This window comes from Chiloscyllium punctatum, chromosome 2, assembly GCF_047496795.1.
Source record: "Chiloscyllium punctatum isolate Juve2018m chromosome 2, sChiPun1.3, whole genome shotgun sequence".
Classification (NCBI taxonomy): Eukaryota; Metazoa; Chordata; class Chondrichthyes; order Orectolobiformes; family Hemiscylliidae; genus Chiloscyllium; species Chiloscyllium punctatum.
In genome coordinates this window covers 125,921,464-125,944,577 of record NC_092740.1, presented here as the reverse complement: position 1 = coordinate 125,944,577, position 23,114 = coordinate 125,921,464, and the positions used below count along the sequence as shown (strand labels likewise).

Below are 23,114 nucleotides of genomic sequence, written 5' to 3'. Positions count from 1 at the left end.
GGTAAGCCTTCCCACCTCCTGACACTCCAGCACTGCAACACAGCTCTCTGCAGGACTTTACGCTTTGCATTCCAGGCTCAAAAGGCCTGACCAGAAATGCTGAGCCATGCCAGGGCACAGAAACATAAGAGCAGAGTGACAATCCTATGATGACTGATGCTCAGCCGAATATCCAGGCCAGTCTCACATCATTATCAGTGCACTGTACTTCCTGTAGTTAATGTCAAACATTGACACAAATGACAGCTGAAATTTCCGTTTAATTTCCATTTATCCGATGCAACAGAAGGTTATAAATAATCAATGAATTTACTACACATATAACCATTTCACCAGCATCTGTTTTAGTCAAACTGATAGAATGGCATAGTGTTACTCTCAATGTAAGCAGCAACAGCACATTTCTGATGGATGGGCTTTCTACACAATAATGAATTGATTCAAAGAAACTAACTCCTGTATGAATTTCAAATATCATTCAGTATTATTTTTTAAATTTTTTTCATAGGTCACTGGCAAGGCCAGAATTTGTTGCCCATCCGGATTTGCTCTCAAGATGATGATGGTGAGCCCTACTCAAAAAGTCCACTGCAGCCCATGTGACGTCAGGACACCCACAGTGCTGTTTGGGAGGTGTCCCAGGATGTTGACCCGGAGGCAGCGAAGAACAGCAATATGGTTCCAAGGCAGTCAGTGTGTATCTTTTATTGGAGGGGGGTGGGGGGGAAGAGAGAGAGAGAAAGAGAGAGAGAGAGAGTGTGAGTGTGAAGGTGTGGTAGGTTGGTGTTCCCATCCATCTGTTATCTATGATTATCCTCAATTTTATTTGCTCCATTACTGATGGCCATTCCTTCAGCTGCCTGAACCCTAAGCTTTTCCTAAATCTCACTCTCTCTTCTTATAACTGACTTTAAATGTTGGGCCTCATTTGACAATTGCTACTTCAAGTATCTTGTTAAAGATGCTATGTTAATATTGTTGTCAGTGGTTTGGTGGCTTTGCAAAGGCATTTACAATTTTACACAGCTGAGATCTCTGTGCAATTTTGCCTCAAATCCAAGTCTGCATGAAACAGTAAAAGAGTTGTCTTATTGTCAAACTATCATTCCCACTGAAATTTGCCAAAAGCTTATGGCATAAGAAAAAGTCATTTGACCTATCATGTCTTTATCACCCAAGAAATAAGTCATCCAACCAGATCCCACTCTCCAACACCTACTCTGCAGGATAGAGTGCATGAAGCTGATAGATTTAGAAAGTGCTTTTAAAGGATGTTTGACATGCTATTGCAGTGCATCTTGTAACTGGTACACGGTTGTCAGTGGTGGAGAAAGGGAATGTTCAAGTTGATAACCTAAGGGAAAGAAAGATCTTGGCTTAGAATTGCTTTTTGTTATGTGCCCCATACGGTTCTACTATCCACCTTATAATACATATAGTCTATCTTGCCTCGCTAGAGTCAAAGTATTATTCATTCAGCTGTCATGAACTAATGCAATGTCAACACAGAGTCCACGAAAGTAATTATCGAACAGAATTTTTTGTTTAATACCATAGTTACAACACCTATTTGCTCAGTATTAATTAGACTGAGCTATGTCTATACAAGTTAATTTTAAAAAGTTTCCAAGTGAACACTTTTTTAAGAAAGCAATTCTACCCTGGCGCATTTTTTCAAATGGCAACAATTCATCTTGCCATAGTTGATTTTAATTTCATTATTGGGGTTATTCGATGTGAACAACTTTTGAGGTTCTAAAGTTGCAGCCTCTGCCTCTGACAGTTAACCCAGCCGCCATCTAACCTGCCAATGTCCTGACTCACAAGTTCCAGTCACCCATCACTGCAGTGCTCACTGACAACTTCCTCCATTGTCTTGCAGCACATTATCTTATAACTTCCTCCAGCACTAACAGTCTGACACCTCTACTCTCTTCCAATTCTGATCTCAAGAGTCTTCAACTTTAAATTACATTACTGTAGAAGGCTGTGACTTGAGCTGCACGGAACCTAATTCCGACCCTAAACCTCACAGATGCTCAGGGAGTTTGACAAAATAGATGTGGATGGGTTGTTTCACCCTGGGGGAGTCGGACCACAGGGTGCACTCTCAGAGATCACCCAATTAAGACAGAGATGAGGAGGACTTTGTTTCTTTCAGAGGGTAGTGAATCAATGGAATTCTTTAGCAATGAGGACTGCAGAGTCTCGGTCATTCATATTCAAGGCAGAGATAGAAAAATTTTTAAATCAGAAAGGGAATCAAGGGATATGGGGAAAAAGGAAGAAAAGTGGAGTTAAAGGTTATCAGCTCAGCCACAATTTCATGAATGAAGGAGCAGACTCAATGGGCTGAATGGCCTACCACAATGTAACCAAGCAATGAACTGAATCTAGTTGAAGACAAGAGCCTCATCTCATGAGGGTACAAGTGGTTTTTCTCTAATACATGAAAGGAATCGAATCCTGTGGATTCCTCCAAGAGGAAGATGATATAAAATCTGTCTTATAAGGAGAAACAACACACTTCACACAATATGATGAGCAGGAGTACAGAGGGCTCATATAAAATTAAACTTTCTTGATTAACCCACATGCCTTTTCAGTCACTGTTTTATCCTGTCTCTCAGAATTGATTCCAATAATTTATTAAGGTTTGAGAGGCTTAACAAAATAGTCTATAGTAATTTAGTTTATTCATTGCTGTAATTTTAAACAAAAGGCAAATATTGTCAATCCACCATGTAATCATTTACAAATAGCTTATAGGTCAAGGAAACAAGTTCTAAGCTCGATCTCCTTGGACAGCATACTTACCTGAGCTGGAAGGATGTGGATTCAGGATTTCAGCATAAAAATCAAAAATGATGCTCCTGAAGCAGTGCTGACTGATCGTTATGTTGCCAGAGGTGCTGTCTTTCAGATGTGGCGTTAAACTGAGACCATGTCCACCATCTCGGGTGCATTTTAACTTAGCGCACAGCACTATTTTATAGAGGAACAAGGATGTCATCTACCGGTGTCCTAGCTAATGTTTATCCTTCAATCATCTCAAAATGGAGCATAACCACTAGAAGAGTGTCATCAATGTGCACCTTCCACAAGAAGCGCTAAAGCAATTCCCCAAAGCTCCTTTGAGAACACCTTCCAAACTCATGGCTTCTAACATCCAGAACACAAGGGCAGCAGATGCATGGAAACAGCAGCACATGGAAGTTCTCCTCAAACCACATACGATCCTGATTTGGAACTGGATCATCATTCCTTCACTACTATATGGTCAAAATCCTGAAACTTCCTCACTGATATAGCTGAACAAGAAAAGCAGCTCACCACTAACTTAGTGAGGAGGGCTATTTGGGACAGTTAATGAATACCAGCCTAGCCAGTAATGCCAACATTCAAACAATTTAATTTTAAATGTTCTTGAACTCAACTTTTTAAAATTCCATTGTGTTGTTCTTTGTTCCATTTATGTTTTATGTACATTTTTAAAATTCTATTCATTTCCCATTTTTAGTCCCTCATGAAACAGCCTGATATCTATGATCAGTAGTGATGTTGACACTTAAAACAAAAATTGTTTATGAAGAATCGATTTTTCTTTCCACTCAGTAGCAAGGTTAAAGTGCGTTTCAGTTTATCTAAGTGATTTGTTCCAGGCTGGAAAATGAATGTTAACTATCAAATTCCTTCCACCCAACAGCTACCCACAAATTTGGGAAGCAACTTCACAGGGTCCAGTTCCTTTCATTAGTACCTAACCACTCGACAGGTCTCGTAAACTTGTGAACTGACAGCTTGTATAATGTACAAAGTTGTGATAAGATTATCACAAAAAGAAACACTTGCATTTATATAGCACCTTGCATATGAACATAAGATGGAACAGTTGGTAGCAATGCAGCCCCTCCACAATTCAATACGATCATGGCTGATCTCATCTCAGTCTTGATTCCATTTTCCTGCCTGCTATCCAAAACACTCAAACAAACACCAATTAAAAATCTATTGCCTCTTTAAATTTACTCAATGCCCTTGCATCCAAAACACTCTGGAGTGGGGGGGGCGGGGGGGAGTGGTTGGTGAATAACTCTTTGAGAGAAGAACTATCTCATCATTTGTGTTTTAAATCTGCTATCTCTTATCCTGAAACTTGGACCCCTCATTCTGAATTGCCCCACAAAAGGAAGCAATTTTTACACATCTACTTTGTCAATCCTCTTTAGCATCTCATATACCTCATTAAATCTCCTGTCATGCTTCTACGCCCTGGATAGTGTTCCCTAACCTGCTCAATCTCTTTTCATAAGACAAACCCCTCTTCTCTGGGATCATTGTAGTGAACACCCCCTGAACTGCCTCCAATGGAACTAGAGCCCTCCTCAATAAGGTGATCAAAACTGTACACAATACTCCAGGTAGGCCATGTACAATTACAGTAACACTTCTCTATTTTTAAACTCTATTCTTTCTGCCAGAAATTCCAAAGCTTCTTTATCGCCTGCTATACTCGAATATTAATTTTCTGCATGTCACGCACAAGGACACTCAGATCCCTCTGCACCAAAGCACTCTGAAGTTTCATCACCTGAGGACATCCCAAAATAATTACAGCCAGTGAAATATCTTTTGCCAGTGTAGTCACTGTTGTTCTGTAGAAAACAGAATTTGTACACAGTTAGTGCCAAACTATAATACGATGAACTGAAAATGTTCTTTTCTATGACGTTGGTAGAAGAATAAATATTGTACCCTGAAATAGTGCTATGGGCTCGCAACAAGGAACACAAAAAAGCCATTCAGCTGCTCTGCCTGCAAAAGGACAATGGCTGGTTCGGATTGTAATCTCTATAGTCCCACCTATCCCCAATAACCTTTCACCACAACCCCCTTTACTCAACAAGAATCTATCCACATCTGCTTAACAGTATTCATGGACTCTCCTTCTACCATGTGGATTTCCACAGACTCTGTTTTAACAAGCAACCTCTGGTTTAAAAATAGTGACACCAAGTTCTTGATTCTCCTATAAAGAGGAAGCATTCTCTCCTCATGTACCCTGTTAAGATCTCTTGGAGTCTCACATGCTTCAAGTTGGCATGGTGGCACAGTGGTTAGCACTGGTTCAATTGGTTCAATTCCCACCTTGGGCAACTGTCTGTGTGGAGTTTGCACATTCTCCCAGTGTCTGTGTGGGTCTCCTCCCACAGTCCAAAGATGTGCTGATTAGGTGAATTGGCCATTCTAAATTGCCTGTAGTGTTAAGTGAAGAGGGGAATGGGTCTGGGTGGGTTGCTCTTCAGAGGGTCGGTGTGGACATGTTGGGCTGTTTCCACACTGTAAGTAATCTAATCTTCTCAACCTCAGCAGGTAGAAGCTCTTTTTGCTTAAATTTTCTGCATTGAAAGAATGATTTTAAATTCCTTATTGTTAAGTTGTGTCAAGAGGGATAAGTGGCATCTAAAGAAGACCTTGAGCTCATTTTCTGATAAAGCGTCACACAAACACATCGTCATTTGTTGATGTTAAAAATCATACAACACTAGGTAATAGTCCAGCACTAGCTTCCAAATAAATCTGTTGGACTATAACCTGTTGTTGTGAGATTTATAACTTTGTCCACCCCAGTCCAACACAGCACCTCCAAATCATTTGTTGATGACAGAAAACATTAGCACATTTATAGGCTATTAACAAATGTAGATAAACAGCTTAATGTCTCCAGTAAGACAGTAAACAAGAGAATGCCACATGATTGCATTGATTTGTTATGGTCAACAACAATTTCTAGACAACATTGTTCTTTTGTACTCAAATTTACAAGTTGAGATGATTAAAAATGATAAAGGGATTCAAGTAAAATAGGTACCGAAAACCTGTCTCAGTGAGTGGAGAAATCAAGAACAAAAGGGCCAAATGTACTAATTAGGTATTGGTCACTTACGAACAAGAGGAAGACACTTTTTCACATAAAAGGTTAATGGAAATCTGAATGTCTCTTCTCATTCAATCATCTCTGGTCAATACTGAGTGGGGTATCAGTCAAAACTTTTGAGACAGAGAATAGGATTGTTTTAAACATCTATTCATAGGAATCCTTCCCCTGAAACCAAAGAAATACCTTTCCAGCCTTGAATTAAATTGAAATTATTGTCACGTGTACAGAGGCACAGTGAAAAGCTTTGTCTTGCGGGCAATACAGGCAGATCACAGAGTTAAATTGCACAGATAAGTAACTAAATAGGTAAACAGCGGCAAAAAACAGAAACACAAGTACAGGCGAATGCTAAGAGTTTGAGAGCCAATTCAGTATTTCTTGCAGCTTTTCTTTGAATTACCCTGGAACTCAGAACCTCAAAAGAGTCACATTCAAATTGAAACATTAACTCAGCACAGGTGCTGCCAAACCTGCTGGGTTTCTGCAGCACTTGGCTTTTATTCTGGATCTCCATCATCTCAGTATTTTGCTTTTATTTGTGGAGGTGGTAAGAGATCTGACCAATCTTTTAACCACACTCCAAAGTTAATTTCAGTGGTTGCACTGTCCTACAGGTTAACATACAAATTGAAAGCTGCTGCTACTCATCATGCAACTGGAATTCTCACATTATCAACTGTCAAACAAAGACGACAAACCCCTCAGTCACTTCTTTACATGAACATGGGCCAGTTTTACACAATAACAGGATGCTGAATGATGTTTTTAATTTCAAAATTCTAATTTATTCATAAAAAAACCTTTTTATACATACATAGTTACAAATGGTTCTGTACATTGCACATCAAGGAAACAAACAAACATTGGAGTTTGACTATCCAAACAAATCAAAGGCGTGTCTTACTTAAACCACACAACATTTACGTGCATTTGAGGCACTAGGAGCATCTGATAACAGAATGGACCCCCATTTCAGCAGAACTTGCAATGAGTTTGAACTGCCCCTGCATCTCTCAGTTCAAAAAATATTTGCCCCCAGGGTTGCTTCATTATAAGCTCCCATTTTCAGGGAGGGTAATAGGACATAAAGACGAGAATGAATGAGGCAAGCAACAGGTCATCACCTTAACAATGAGATTGAAGGATTCGTAAATAAAGGTTTGGAGCGATATGGGCTGGGTACTGGCAGGAGAGACTAGACTGGGTTGGGATGTTTGGTCGGCATGGATGAGTTGGACCAAAGGATCTGTTTCCGTGCTGTACAACTCTCTGACTGTAAGTCTGAGAAAGATAGCGAATTCAAGAGGCTCAATTCAATATAAGAACGAGAAATACCAAAAGGGAAACAAAAACTGTCAGAAGAGGAAGAATTATATTCTGTGTGCACTCTGCCAAAAAGCTGGTCTTTGGCTGATGGTTCACCCTGAGCTGTTTTTCTTGGCAAATTTCATCAGTGGCAGTTTGCCACCCTCTTCCAATCTCAGGGAAGAGGGCAAGGAGGCAGATCCTAAATCAACATCAACAGAGCAGGAATTGAACTCATGATAACAAAACAAAGAACTCTGAAAGCTGAAGATCTGAAGAAAACAAAAACAGATATTGCTGGAGAAACTCAGCAGATCTGACAGCACCTGAACTAAAGAAGGGTCACTGGATTCAGAGCGTTAACTCTGTTTTTCTCTCCACAGATGCTGCCAGACCTGCTGAGTTTCTCTATCAAATTCTGTTTTTGTTTTTTATTGTTTGTTTTGTATTGAATCCATGATGTTAATGTTGTTCTGAACTACATGCTGGCTATCTATGGAACTGAACTAACAACCTCTTCAGAGTGACATGGAGAATGAAAGCAAAAGATGAGCGAGAAAAACATTAAATTTAAATTTTAAAAATGACATTTTTTAAATGTCTCCCTGAAGGTTCAAAACCTGTTTTTTTTTACATTTGTAACAAATCATTTTCAGAGTCATGACAGCTGGCTGACAGCAATTAACATCTAGCGCATTAATATAAAGGCACTTACTTGCATGATAATTACCAACTTCACTAAAGTCTGAACAGCAACTAATGGACAAATACAACCAATTTGCCTGTTAAGAAAATTGGAATTGTAAAAGCAAGATGCAGTTTATGTGAAGCAGACAGATATTGGAAAGGTGCAAAATTAGACAAATACATTAGAACATCCACATTTAAACCTTGCATCTGCCCCTCAACTGAAGCTTCCATATCATATACATTTGGTGATAGTCTTGTTAATTTGTGAGAAAATATATTGGTCCATCGTTCCTCTCCAATTAACCTGTATTGACATTATTTAACCTGCTTTTTATAGCAAAGATTTGCTTTAGGGTACATTTCATAAGCCTCGTTGCAAGCTGCTGCTTTTACTTTCATGATTCAAACCCCATAAATAAATTAACGAATGTCAAGCAAGAAATACAGTAAAGAAATTTAGAAATTTTGGTCTCTGAATGTAACACAATATTCTTTTAAAAATATTAATATGATGTTTAAGTTTTGTTAAGTTTGTAGGACTAAAATGTTGAACTTTATAGATTCTATATTCAGTTCAGCATTAAAGGGTCTTTCATCCAAATCATGTGACAGTTCATTGCTAATGTCTCTTTTTATATTGTCTTTGAGTGCTTGGAATTTTTTTTATTCATTCAGGGGATAAGAGTGTTGCTGGGTAGGCCAGCATTTAATGCCCACCTCTAATTGCTGAGAGGCAGTTTCCTTCCCTAAAGGGCATTAGTGAACCAGATGGGTTTTTCCTGATTATCAAAAGACTCTGAATTCTAGCTATTTATTGATTTCAAATCACACCACCTACTGCGGTGGGATTCGAACACAGGTCCCCAGAACTTTATCTGGGTCTCTGAACTAAGAGTCCAGCGATAATACCACTTGGCCATCACCTCCCCTTGCCCATTGAAAATGGTCAAGACAGACCATAAGGCAAGATGGAGTGGGTGGAGGCATGAGGTCTGTAAAGAATCTGTTCCTTGGCCAGGCCAGTGCTAATATGTACAATTACAAAATGAAACCATTTAAAGTGACTGTTCTAGGCTGAAACAAAATAATAGTTATGAGGACTGATGTAATTCAGTAAGTTCAGGGGAGGGTGAATGGAATATAATGCGAGATAGAATACTATTTACTGCAGTTTAATCTCACGGCCCAGCATTTCCTCTGTGAGTATACAAGTATAAATTTGAAAGGCTTCCCATTTTTCTGATGTCAAATACTAGCCAAGAAATCTGTCCAATCTTTACAAGGATTTATAGCCCGTGGAAACATCAGAACCAGATCAATAACACTTATCAAATTTTAAAGTTCCAGATCTTTCAATCATCATTTGTAAATATTGCATCATATGAGACAGCCTACATCCAGATCCCTTATGGGAAGACAGCTACAGTGTTGGAGATGCCATCTTTACAAAGAGGCAGTAAATTGAGGCCTGTCCTGGCTGCATGCAAAGTACCCCACAGCCACTATTTTGAAGAGCAGGAGAATTAAAAACTAAATTAAAAAGTGCTTTGCTGGCTACAGTTTGGGAATATGCCGAGGTTGTGGAACTTGCAATAAAAACACAAGTTTTTCCTTTCACCTACTGGGAACTCACTCAGCCAAAACTGCACAATTTTTAAAAATCACAATGTTCATGTTTTGCAAGGTTGGTTTATCAAGAAGAGGTTTTCTACTCTAGATTTTGAAGAAAGAAGACATACCTTGACTAGTTGCCAAAGGTCCTAGCAATTAATCCGAATGAAAAAGCAATTATTTGTTCTGCTATTGTGCAATGCACCTTGTTGTTTAAGAAAAACAACTTCTAAAATGACTCCTAAAAGACGTGATGTATTCTTATCCATTCGTCACTAGATAGGCCCATGACAAAGGAGAATTGACTGCAGCAAACTACAGTACTACAAACAGTCCTTTCCACACATTATTAAAGGTATCAAACTCCCCAGATGTCAGCAGTGGTCATCTGGGAAACAGCACATGGTTGCAATGCTGCAGGTCTGACTCCCACCACAAGAAAACCAGGAAAATCACAAGGGAAAAATCTCAAACCAGTGAATTTAATCATTCTAGGATTACATTGACAGTCTGCAGCTGAAATACAATATCTGTGGGAGCAGCAAAAAAAAAACTGCAAGTCCAGCAAATTCAATCCAAATCTGAAACTTCATCCAGAAGCTTCTAAAATGGATTGGGTTAAGAGTGTATGCTAGGCAAAAAACAAAGTCCGAAAAGCAAGCCACACTTAGAAAATGATGTGGAGGTGCCATTGTTGGACAAAGTTAAAAATCACACAGCACCAGGTTATGGTGCCACAGGTTTATTTGGAAGCACTAGGTTTCAGAGCACTGCTCCTTCAGCAGGTTGCTAGCTATAACTTGGTGTTGTGTGATCTTTAACTTTGTACACTTAGAAAATACAGAGGCCTTCACCAAGGAGGCACTGTAGAAAGCAACAGGAGACTCCAGCAGGTGATGTTAGAGATCATGAACAAAGAACATTAAAACTCAGGAACAGGCTCTTTAAGTATTCCAGTTCCTTTCAGTAAACCTGTCACCTATTTTCTAAGGATTTGTATCCTTTTGTTTCCAAGGTGAAAGTGAGTATTGCAGATGCTGGAGATTAGAGCCAAGAGTGTGGTGCTGGAAAAGCATAGCCAGTCAGGCAGCATCCGAAGAGCAGGAAGATCAGTGCTTTGGGCAAAAGCCCCCCACCAGGATTCCTTCATTCCCGAGCTTCTACCCAAAACGTCGACCCTCCCACCCCTCGGATGCTATCCGACCGGCCGCGCCTCTCCAGCACCAAACCTTTGGCCCCTTTTTGCTCCCTGCCCATCATGACTTGATACATCTTGAAAGACGTGATCATTCCCACCCCTACCACCTCTGCTGGCAATGCGTTCCAGGCACCCATCACCCTCTGTGTGAAGAACTTGCCACACATATTTCCCCTAAACCTTTCCCCTCTCACTTTGCACTTGTAACCCCTAGTAATAGAGTCCTCCATTCTGGGAAAAACTGTCTTGCTATCCAATCTGTCTACACCTCTCATGATTTTGTAGGCCTCAACCTCCTTCTTTCCAATGAAAATAATCCTACTCTACTCAACCTCTCCTCATAGCTAGCACCCTCCATACCAAGCAACATCCTGGTGAACCTCCACTGCACCCTCTCCAAAGCATCCACACCCTTTTGGTAATGTGGCGACCAGAATTATATGCAGTACTCCAAATGTGGCTGAACCAAAGTCTAATACAACTGTAACATGACCTGCCAACACTTGTACCCAATACCCTATTTGCTGAAGGAAATCATGTCGTATGCCTTCTTGGCCACTCTATCAACCTCTGTTGTCACATTCAGAGCACAATGGACCTGAACACCCAGATCTCTCGATACATCAATTTTCTCCAGGACTTTTCCATTTACTTTATAGTTTGCTCTTTAATTGGATCGTCCAAAATGCATCACCTCGCACCCGTCCGGACTGAACTCCATCTACCACCTCTCCACCCAACTCCCCAATCTACCTATATGACTAAGGGAAAAGATCAGAATGGGAAAGCAAAGGAGTGAAACCGAGATCTCACAAGGAGTGTCATAGACATTGACAAGGTGCAGCTGCAAGTAGTGGTGAAAGAGCCAAAAAAGAAATTTAGACCAGGGCTACAGAATCATGAAGGCTTCAGAATTTAAGCTGAAAACAAGTAAATTTAAAAGAAATCGATCAAATGATTCTAGCACTAGAAGAGTCAGGTAAAATTCAAGATTTAAGGAGGACTGGTAGTTAAGCTGGGCAAGATTTATGATGATCGCAGCCAGAGATGGTTTGGATCATTAAGAGACAGAAAAGCACCATTTCATCAGGGAAGAAGTGGGAAAATTCCAACTCGGCTGTAGAAAGTGGAAAACATTTAGAAGAATCAGGCAGCCACCATTTTGATTATAAAGGTAGGGAAATCCAATAAACATAATAGAAACACAGTATCAAAAGATAAATAAATGAAATTTTTAAAAACTTGACAGCAGTAAATCACTGCAAAACTCCCAATAATACAAGTTAAGACTTTATAGAAGAATTTAACATGGTCACACAGAAATACAATAAAAGGATGACAGATAAAGGGAAAGCTGCACAAAGCTGCAAGCTCGACACCAATTAAATAGAAAACATTTGTGAATATAAAAGATAAGCTTAAGGAATAGAAGATTACAAATAATATTGTGATAATGCAGATAGATTTGAAACAGCTTACTGGGATTAATCAGCCCATTAAGAAATGGAAAAAGATATAATTCCTAGCATACTCAAGGTCAGAAATTAACCATACAAAACACCAGAGTGGACTTCATGGAGGCGAGACTTCTAAAGACATAGCATTTCCCTAAAATCAAAGTTAAAAATCACACAACACCAGGTTATAGTCCAACAGGTTTAATTGGAAGCACTAGCTTATGGAGCACCACTCCTTCATCAACCACCTGATGAAGGAGCGACGTTCCGGAAGCTGAGGCTTCCAATTAAACCTGTTGGACTATAACCTGGTGTTGTGGGATTTTTAACTTTGTACATCCCAGTCCAACACCAGCACCTCCAACTCATGCCCAAAGTCAAATACTGAGTCCAGAGGAAGCCCACTGAGAGTGAAACGAATGGAGGAGAACACATGTTAAAAACCTTATTATAGAATAGCAATCTCATTCAAAAATGGTAACCAAGACAGTAATAGCAGAAATTAGTGATTCTAGCATTCTGGGATTCACAGAACTTGTTTACCTCAATAGAGATCCCTCATTCCTGATGAAGGGCTCATGCCCGAAACGTCATTTCTCCTGCTCCTCCGATGCTGCCTGACCAGCTGTGCTTTTCCAGCACTACACTCTCCACTCTGATCTCCAGCAGCTGCAGTCCTCACTTTCTCCTATCTCAATAGACAGCCTATTAAACTTAAGCTGGACATCAATGTCAAGATCACTATCTATCAGACCAATTACCAAAGCTGAAGCAGCAGTTATAGCTTACAAAGATGAGATTCCATGGCTCAGCCATGGAATAACTTCGAAGTATCAGAATGCTACATTACACTAGAAGACAACACTAAGACAATTGAAATGTCTATGTTGTTTTCAATCAATCAACTTCACTTTTGAACTTGCAGGCATATCATGGCTTCAACTTCCTTCAGAGATTAGGAGTTTGACTACCTTCCAAAGAACAATTTGGTCCAGAAGTAAACCTTTGTCAAACAACCACATAAGAGGCAACCTGTAGAAGATTTCATTGGGTTTCTTATACTTTGTTTTAGAAATAATCTGTTGAGATTATCTACCATGGTGTGAAAGAAACATTTGATATGGCAAAGAAGCAAGCCAACAGAGGCTCAATCAAATTTGACAAGAGCGACAGACTGACCAAGACTGTGCTGGCATTCACTAGTATTGTGCTGAAGGAATACTACAGCAAAGATTCAGTGAGATAACCACGAACACATACCATCAGCATTTCACAATGATGGACAATTTTCAAACCATTTTTAACTATTCACACATCTCATTAGCACCTTGCTTAGCATTTAGATCTCTCTCTTAGCTTATCATCAGCTCTTTCTTTGTCTATCATTCCCTCTCTTTCTGGGTTCTATCTCCAAGTATTCTATTCACTCCCCTCTCACTCTGTCATCAGCATAAACTCAACCTTACCCAGTTGTCTTCAGTTCTAAAAAAAACGTCACTGAACTCAAAAGTGTTAACTCTGCATTCTCTCGACAGATTCTGCCAGATCTGCTGTGTTTATCCAGTATTCTCCAGTTTTGTTTCAGATTTTCAGCACCAACAGTTCTGTGCCCTTATTCTAATATGAACTGCTCCTGTGGTTTAATGGTAATGTCCCTACCTCTGGACCAGGAGGCCTGAGATCAAGTCCCCACCTGCTTCAGAGGCACATAATAATATCTCTGACAGAGTGCTTAGAAAATGACCTGCCCTTTGGCTGGTTCCAAAACGTGACAGAATCCCTACCATGTGGAAGCAGTCCATTTGGCCCACTGAGTTACACCAACCCTTCAGAAAGCATCGCACTCAGACCCATCCCACCACCCTATCCCTCCTGCACATCGGGCAATTCAGCATGGCCAATCCACCCAACCTGCACATCTTTGAGCTATGGGAGGAAACACTCACAGACACAGGAAGAATGTGCAAAACCCACACAGTCGTCTGAAAGTGAAATCGAGCCCAGATCCTTAATACTGTGAGGCAGCAGTGCTCACCACACAACTACTATGCTATTCTAAAAAAAATCATCTCAAAATATTCCATGAACTCCTCACCCAGGCTATTACTGCCGATCTGTTTTTTTTCAGTTTATTGGTCGATTAGTCATCCATAATTGCGTTCTCCCTTTATCATAAGCAGGGAGAAAGGGAGGACTGCAGATGCTGGAGATCAGAGTCGAGAGTGTGGTGCTAGAAAAGCACAGATCAGGCAGCATCCGAGGAGCAGGGGAATCAATGTTTCAGGCACATGCCCTTCATCAGGAATCCTGATGATTGAAAATACTTTCAAGATACTAGGAGTGATCATCTGGGAAATACCACAGAAAGTACAGTATAATGCCATTCTTTCACGGTCACTGAGTGCAATCCTAGAACTTCCACTCCTCATCACGTGAAATGTAGCTATTCAAGAAAACAACTCACCAGCACTTTCTCAAGGGCAATTAGGAATGCAGAAGAAATGCTGGACCAATGCTCACAGTCAATGAAAAACCAAAAGCCTGTGCAGAAATACTTAAGTAAACTGGATCTGTCACGTGGACAACATGCACTGGCTCCAAGTAAGAACAAAGGGACAAAGTAAGATGGACAAACATCAAGGTACAACTACTTTGATTCAAAAAACAAAAACATTTTGCAAAATAAAAAGATTGCAACGTGATTTTGCAGTTCTGGTCATCTGAGTCCTTAAAGCTCACTTTACAAATTGAATTATTACATTACTGTCTGAGTACAGACGCCCATTTACAGACACTGCTCAAAGATAAAAGGTCAAGACCCAGCTTGTTTGTCTTCTATCATCTTGAATACAACATGATAGAACAGCTTTACTGACTAGTCATAGCCAGCAGTCTTTCTTGCAATTAGTCCACAACAGTCTCAGACATGAGGCGAACTTTCAATCTTCTTATTTAGCCCATTTCTCTCATCCATACATTAACAGTTCAAAGACATCTAAATGATCTTTAGTACAATAACTTCAGTAGTGTGCATTAAGTAAAATATGATAATTATCTTCCACCCACAGGACAGACAGTTGATTAAAAGTTATTGCTGCACCCTTTTGGAGCTTTGCAACAGCTCCAGTTCCTGAAATAGCGAAATGCAGTTGACTCTGTTGACCTGACCACTAGCTGTGAGAAGGCACATTACAGACTATAAACAGGGTAATTTTTTAAATCCTCATTTTTAATACATTGGATAATACATAACAGCAACAAATGACCATACAGTTATCTTCTGCTTGCAAAGGGGCTTTTACTTTGTTTTTTCCCAATGATCAGTTTCAGCAACAACCTTTATTTATTTAGAACCTTTTGAGGTTATTGGATGGGCAGTGAAAGTGGATGGCATCATAGTAATATCCCTGGACTAGAAGTCGAGAGGGCAAAACTAATGCATTGGTCACATGGGTTGAAATTGCATTGCAGCAGTGAAATTTAAATACAGTTAATAAATCTGGAATTGAAAACTTGTCTCAATGATGCTAACTGTGAAAGCATCACCAACTGTTGTAAAAATCTACCTGGTTCACTATATCCTTTAAGAAAGGAAATATATGCGTGTCTCCAGATCCAAAACAATGCGTTTAAATCTTAAATGCCCTCTGAAATAGCCCAGCAAAGCACTTAAAATTGGGAGCAAAAAAATGCTGGCTTTGCCCATCCCCTATGCAAGAATGCTTTTCAAAATATCCCAAGGCACTTCACAGCATGATTAATCAAACAAAATGTAAGACAAGTTGCATAAGGAGCTAGGAGGATACACAACCAAAAGCTTGATCAAAGAGGTAGATTTTAGGGGCTATTTAAAAAGGGGGAAAGAAGACAGAAGTGAAGGGAGTAAAGTGCAGAGCTTAAAGCCCTGTCTGGTATACATGGTGCAGAAATTTCTGCCTTTGTTGCAGAAATTAAAATCTGGGATGCACATTGAATCAAAATTGGAGGAGTGCAGATACGTTGGGGAGTTGGAAGACTGGAGGAGGCTAAAGAAATAGGGGACTACATAGAGTGGATTGAAAACAAGGTTGAGAGGTTGTAAATTGAGACTGTTTGAAGAATATTGTCATAAACTAATGCATAGCTTTGAACAGTTTATCCTCATAAGATGACATAATGTTTAACTTTAACAAAGAGGGGAGAGAGGAATTGATTTGTGCTACAACTTATTTTTGTATCAAGTCAAATTTTATGCCCCCTCCGTACACATTCACACTCCGATTCTCTGCTAACCTGTGAATTTGAAGCTCAACCATCCAAGTTCAGCTCCAAGAAATGGAGCACTTAATCAGAGCTGGCATTTCAAGAGCTGTACAAGACAGAGTCCTGCATCTCTGGAATTTTTCAAATTGATAATATTGGTGCAAGGGGAGAGAAGGATCAGACTTCTATCCATTACATTGAAATTAGAATTACAACACTCCCTATTAACGTTCTTTGAAATTGGATTAAAGAAGATGGGGCATAGGATGTATATCAATAATCGTTTGGAGTTTATACTGCAGGATTAACGGTTGGCTATTACATTTTAGATGATTTGGCACCACAAATTTAGATTAGCATTACAAATGCTTTCATTTTAAACTCTTGATATGTGGAGCAATCTCTCGTCAAAATAAAGAAAAGGCACTCTTACGTCCACTGCCCTAGTGATCAAGTCTGCTGCACCCACTCACTTTTAACAAACATTTTCCTTGCCAGTATTCTTGAATTTCTGGACTCTAGTATAGACTTCAGCTCCACAGAGAGACAGACTAAGTCTTCATGTCTCCGGTTTCAGTCTCAGCACAGACCTGCCAACCATGCAAGTGTGACTGCTACACCACTGAGGCCCAGACCATCCTCATGCACACTTCCTGTAGGATTGTCTGGTTACTCATCAGGACTATAAACCATGACAATTTTTAACCTCCTGACCTCATTGCCATCACCAACTGGATGCAAATCTGAAAATATTGTGTTGTTGGTTGAAATAACTTGAATCTCTCTCGAAGACTGCTATCTCTAAAGCAATAACTTCATTATAACATATGTCCAATGATGAAAACAGTCCATTACACTAACTTCTTTCCATGCTACTTTCTCTTAGGCTCAAACCACAAGTGTATATTATTTTCCATTCTATCAAAGATTATTACAGACACAATTCAATTCTGGTCTCCCTGCAATAGGGAAGATGTAGTACAATTTAAAAGGGTGCAGAAAAAGGTTTACAAGGATGATGCCAGAGTTCGAGGATTTGAGCTATATAGGGAGGGGCTGAACAGGCTGGGGCTATTTCCTCAGAGCGTCGGAGGTTTATAAAATCACGAGGGGGCGTGGATAGGGTGAATAGTCAAAGTCTTTTCCACCGGTAGGGGAATCCAAAACTAGAGGGCACAGGCTTAAGCTGAGAGGGAAAAGATTTAAAAGGGACCTAAAGGACAATTTTTTCACGTAGAGGGTGGTGCATGTAGAATTACAACATTTAAAAGGCATCTGAATTGGAACATGAATGGGAAGGGTTTAGAGGGATATGGGCTGGAAAATAATTTGATTAATTTACAATATCTGGTTGGCATGGACAAGTCAGACCAAAGGGTCTGTTTCTCTGCTGTATAACTCCAGGACTCTGTTACAGGACTTACTTTTAACACACTCCGTCCGACTACCTGCAACAACTCACATTTACAGTATATAGTGCCTTGAGCATAGTGAAAACATTCCCAGACGTTTCACAGGAATGGTCTATGACAAAATTTGACAAGTGATTTACTTAAGGAGACATGAAAACAGAGAGACAAATGTTTGATCAAAGAGGCAGGTTTTAAGTACTCTTAAAACAGAATACTGGAGCTTGAGACCTGGCAGTTTAAAGTAGGGTCACCAAGCCAAAGGACGGGGGAGGTGAACAATTGATAAGAATTTAAGGAAGTCTGAGATCCAGGAGGGGAGAAGGTTAACGCTAGTGTACATGGTGGGGATCTTGCCGCCTGCGGGTTAGTAACCAGGGAGAAAAATTTTGTACACCAGAGGAACGAGGGTTTTGACGCTTAAAACTCACTGAATCAGGAATCTCACATTTACTAAAACAACATATGCAGGTGTCACACTCCAGTAGATCCAGGAGAGGGCAAGACTGAGTTTAGGAAACATGGCCAAATAATTAAAAAACAACACGAGTTCTTTTTGAAAAAAAAGCAACGTTCATCTCAGAGAAAGGGCAGGCAGAACAGCTTAGTAAACATTCAGCAATATAAGAAGTGTACATTTAACAATCAGAAAGGAATTATACATTTTCGTTTTTAAGTAGTTTTTTTGTGGGGGGGGGGGGTGCTAGGCGCCTTGTGGGTTCAAGATATTTTTGTTTAGAGACATGATCTTGCTCCAAGAGGCTGAAGAAAGTGAGGGGTTGATTTTCATTGAACAGGTGCCGGCTTCGACTCTTTTACCCCAGCTTTATTTTATTATTAACGTTGCTATTCTGGTCAAACAGCAAGACGGGTGGGAGATGATTTACCTTCATGCGCCAACAGAATAGGGTATTGTCTTATCGCCAGTCATGAGCATTTACACAACAATCTTATTGTTTAAATAATGCCCATGTAAAAGGTAACTGATAGGCAGGAGGACAGGTGAGGTACTTAAGTCTCTATTTACATTGCATGGCCATGTTTTTTTCTCTCGTTGTTTCTTACCTTGCAGGCACTCCTTCAGGTTCTCACACACACAGCCAGGTAACAAGCTAAGCACCAGCTCAAGTTTCTTTCTCTCTCCCTCTTTTGTTCCTGTTCAAAAATATCGTGCCCGTTCCTTTGCCAGCAGCTTCCCGGGGGGGTGACTTGAAAGCCCTGAGCTTCTGCCGAGGTCCAATGTTCATTCATAAAACATGCCGTCAGTACCAGGCAGGACCAGAGAAACAGGGAGGGGGAGAAAGAGGTGGGGCTGGTTTAAAGAGAGAGGGAGAAAGGGCACCCAGAGAGAGGGGCACTCAACGTTGTAACTAGGACTGAGAGGGTAGCAGATAGTGATGATCCTCCTCCCTTTGTGCAGACTAGAGTTGAAAGCAAGGAGATTTAACGAGGCGGAGTCTCTCTCTCACACACACACAGCAGCAGCTGCAGTATTCACACGTAACACAGCAATAACAGGGTGCGGCAATTTCCCGCATCTGTGCCCTTTTTTGCTTTAAATGTGTTATTTTCTGTGCATCTAAGTCTCTTCATGCAAAATAACATTCTGCATGCCTTCAGTAAGTAAGAATTCAACCTTGCACCATCATCCCTTTTGTCATTTAAGCAATTCCCCTTCCCAGACCTTTCCCAAGCCTCCTCTGTACCTGCAGCAATCTGCAAATAACTTCCAAACTCACAACATAGTGGGGGAATCTTGAAGCCCAGAAACGGGTTCTCCAGCTCTGGAGAAAATCTCGCCGATAATGACACGGGGTGTCCCCGAAAGACTGCTCCTGGATCTCAGCAAATTCTTTACATTCCGTGTAAGTGCCAGGCCAGGGAACCCGAGAAAAGGGGTGACTGGAAAGAAAAACTGGCATTGAGTATTTATATCTGACAGAAATGGCCTCAAAGGGAGAATGGCATTGTCAAGCTGTAATGCAATGCTCTGCAAGGATTTTTTTTTTAAAACTCCGTGTTCAAAAGTAAATTCTTTTATTGGTAAAAATACTTACCAAGGTAGATGTTGAGGTTGGTTTTCACCTAGTTAGGGTACATAGACCATCGGGTCAGAGTAAAAGGTCAGACATTTAGCACACACATGTTGAGAAATCAAAGGATTGTGAATATTCGGAGTGGTTTCACTTATTCAATATTGCGATCAGTCGATTTTTGGGGAATTGAAGGATGTGGGGTTGAGACAGAAGGTCAGCCTTGAATTCATTCAATTTATTGGCTCATGGGAGACTCTCTTCCCTGGTCCAGCATTTATTGCTCATCCCTAATGGCCCTGGAGGTGGTGCTTTGAACTGCTGCAGTCCATGTGGCCCAGGTACATCAAAAGGTGCTGGAGGAAGGGAGTTCCAGGATTTTGACCCCAGTGCCAGTGTGAGGGAACAGAGATATAGTTGCAAGCCAGGATAGTGTGTAGTTTGGAGGGCAACCTGAAGGTATTGGAGTTCCCATGTATCAGCTGTCATTGTCCTTCCAGATGGGTATGGAAGGAGCTGTTGAAGGGGCCTTGGTGAGTTGTTGCAGTGCCTGTTGTAGATTGTCTACATTTCTGCCACTGCACACCCATTGGAGGGAGTGAATTTTGAAAATGCTGAATGAGGTGCCAATCCATTAGGCTGCTTGCAGACAGAGTGGTCCAGGCCACTTTCTACCCATTAGCTTTGTGGATGTTTGGTCAAATCAAAACAAAGGAATATGAATTCATCTAAGAAAATGATGCCCTGTAGTTGCTGCAAGAATTAAAATGTATTTAATGTACCTTTTAGCAATAGCAGGATAAATGAACCCAATAATATTCATCCTCAATATGGGATGTAGGCATCTTCTCCTTTCTGATGTGCATTCTGTGTCTGCAATGACACTAATAATCAGACATATAAACTCCTGAAGTAAGACAAATGAAAATTCATTACTCAATAATTGCTTAAACTAACTGGACTGTAGCTGATGATATGATAACAATCTTGGAATCCAGATAACTAAAATAAGAATTACCATGTGGCTTTAAGATTCAGTTTCTCAGCATTTTCTTCAAGTGGTCCTACTACCCAATTCTCTCCCCTCTCACACAGTCCCACTCTTCCTGCGCACCCCCATGACTGTCCCACTCTCCTTGTGAGATAGTCCCACTCTATATACCTTGATACTGTCCCACTCTCTCCTGCCCATGGCTCTCCCACTCTCTCCCCAGATACTGTTCTCCTTCTCCCCGAGAATGTTCCTCTTTCTGTCTCCCCTTGAAACTGTCCCTGTTCTCTTTTCGACACTGTCCCACTCTCTTGGTCTGAGTCTGCTCCATTCTTGTCCTGCCTCAATTCTGAGCCACTCCTAGTGCACTGTGGGTAACACTGTTCCCTCCAAGCTGTGGGTTCAAGGTTCACTCCAGAAACCTGAGCATCAAAATATAGGCTTACACTGCAGTGCAGTACTAAAGAAGTGCACATCTAGATAACATCTTGTGGGGAAAGAATTAGGCCTTTCCTTCATGATCAAAATCCTGGAACTTCCTTCCCTTTGGCATTGTGGATGTCCCTACACAACATAGGGGGCAATGATTCAAGAAAGCAGCTCACTCACCACAGGAGCTATTAGGGATGGACAACAAATGGGTGACACTCTCATCCCAATAAACACACATTTCAAACTAAAGTCAGACATGATCAGAGCGACTAGTCCATCCACATATAATTGTGATGGCTCTGCCTTTCGTAAAGAGTACTGTCACCATCGACAACTAACCTCTCAGAAGTTTGTAATATCTTAAGAGATATAGTGAATATAGAGAAGAAAATCAGATGAACTAATTTGCAGTACTGGGGGAGGGGATATCTGAAAAACTCTTCTCTGGTCCTTTTAAATGATCAAAACTAATCCAGGAAGCCTCATCAACATAAACTTGTGGTACTGGGCACACAATTCTCACAGGTAGTAATGCAGCTCCATCCCAACCAGGAAGATGTTAGCTTGCTATTGAATCAGTATTCATTGGAAGAGTCAGTAGGTTCACTCTAACCTGGAAAACAAGCAACTACCTTGTTTTGTTCTCCTCAGTGTTATGATGAATCCTCATGAGACAGTCCCCAATTTGTTTTGGTTCCAGATGGGGCACATCAAATTGTCAAGCTCTGGGATGAGGACGGATGAATTGCTCCTCTTGGTTATTCCCCTTCAGTTGGTCAAAACAAGGTCATTTTAAAAGATCCTTTACTTTGTGGATGTCTTTCGCCCAGAACTTCAAGTAACTTCATTTTAAAAGAAGCTAATTTAACTGGGCTTTCCATAATTAACAAAAAGAATAAGTTTATTCATTATTGAATATGAGAACAAACCCACACACACATTATAAATAAGAGCCAAGTCATAGAATCATAGAGATGTAAAGCATGGAAACAGACCCTTCGGTCCAACTTGTCCATGACGACCAGATATCCCAACCCAATCTAGTCCCACCTGCCAGCACCTGGCCCATATCCCTCCAAACCCTTCCTATTAATATACCCATTCAAATGCCTCTTAAATGTTGCAATTCTATCTGTCTCCACCACTTCCTCTAGCAGCTCATTCCATACACGTACCACCCTCTGAGTGAAAAAGTTGCTCCTTAGGCCTCTTTTATATCTATCTCCTCTCACCCTAAACCTATGCCCACTAGTTCTGGACTCCCCCACCCCAGGGAAAAGACTTTGTCTATTTATCCTATCCATGCCTCTCATGATTTTATAAACCTCTATAAGGTCACCCCTCAGCCTCTGACGCTCCAGGGAAAAAAAACCCTAGTCTACTCAACCTCCCCCTATAACTCAAATCCTCCAACCCTGGCAATATCCTTGTAAATCTTTTCTGAACTCTTTCAAGTTTCACAACATCTTTCCGATAGGAAGGAGACCAGAATTTCACACAATATTCCAACAGTGACCTAACCAATGTCCTGTACAGCTGCAACATGACCTCCCAACTCCAGTACTCAATACTCTAACCAATAAAGGAAAACATACCAAATGTCTTCTTCACTATCCTATCTACCTGTGACTCCACTTTCAAGGAGCTATGCACCGGAATGCCAAGGTCTTTTTGTTCAGCAACACTCCCTAGGACCGCCCCATTAAGTGTATAAATCCTGCTGAGATTTGCTTTCCCAAAATGCAGCACCTCACATTTATCTAAATTAAACTCCGCCTGCCACTTCTCAACCCATTGGCCCATCT

At 40.6% G+C, this 23,114-nt stretch overlaps 1 protein-coding gene across 2 annotated transcripts in view; it reads right to left on the bottom strand.

Moving 5' to 3' along the window:
- The window catches only part of LOC140488862 (coronin-2B-like), a 151,703-nt gene extending 132,403 nt beyond the window's left edge, over nt 1–19,300 (bottom strand). For both annotated transcript variants that reach the window (XM_072588148.1, XM_072588149.1), the window contains exon 1: nt 18,919–19,300. The gene's annotated coding sequence lies outside the window, so the exon portion shown is untranslated. The remainder of the gene's footprint in view (nt 1–18,918) is intronic.
- Nucleotides 19,301–23,114: the final 3,814 nt, after the last annotated feature.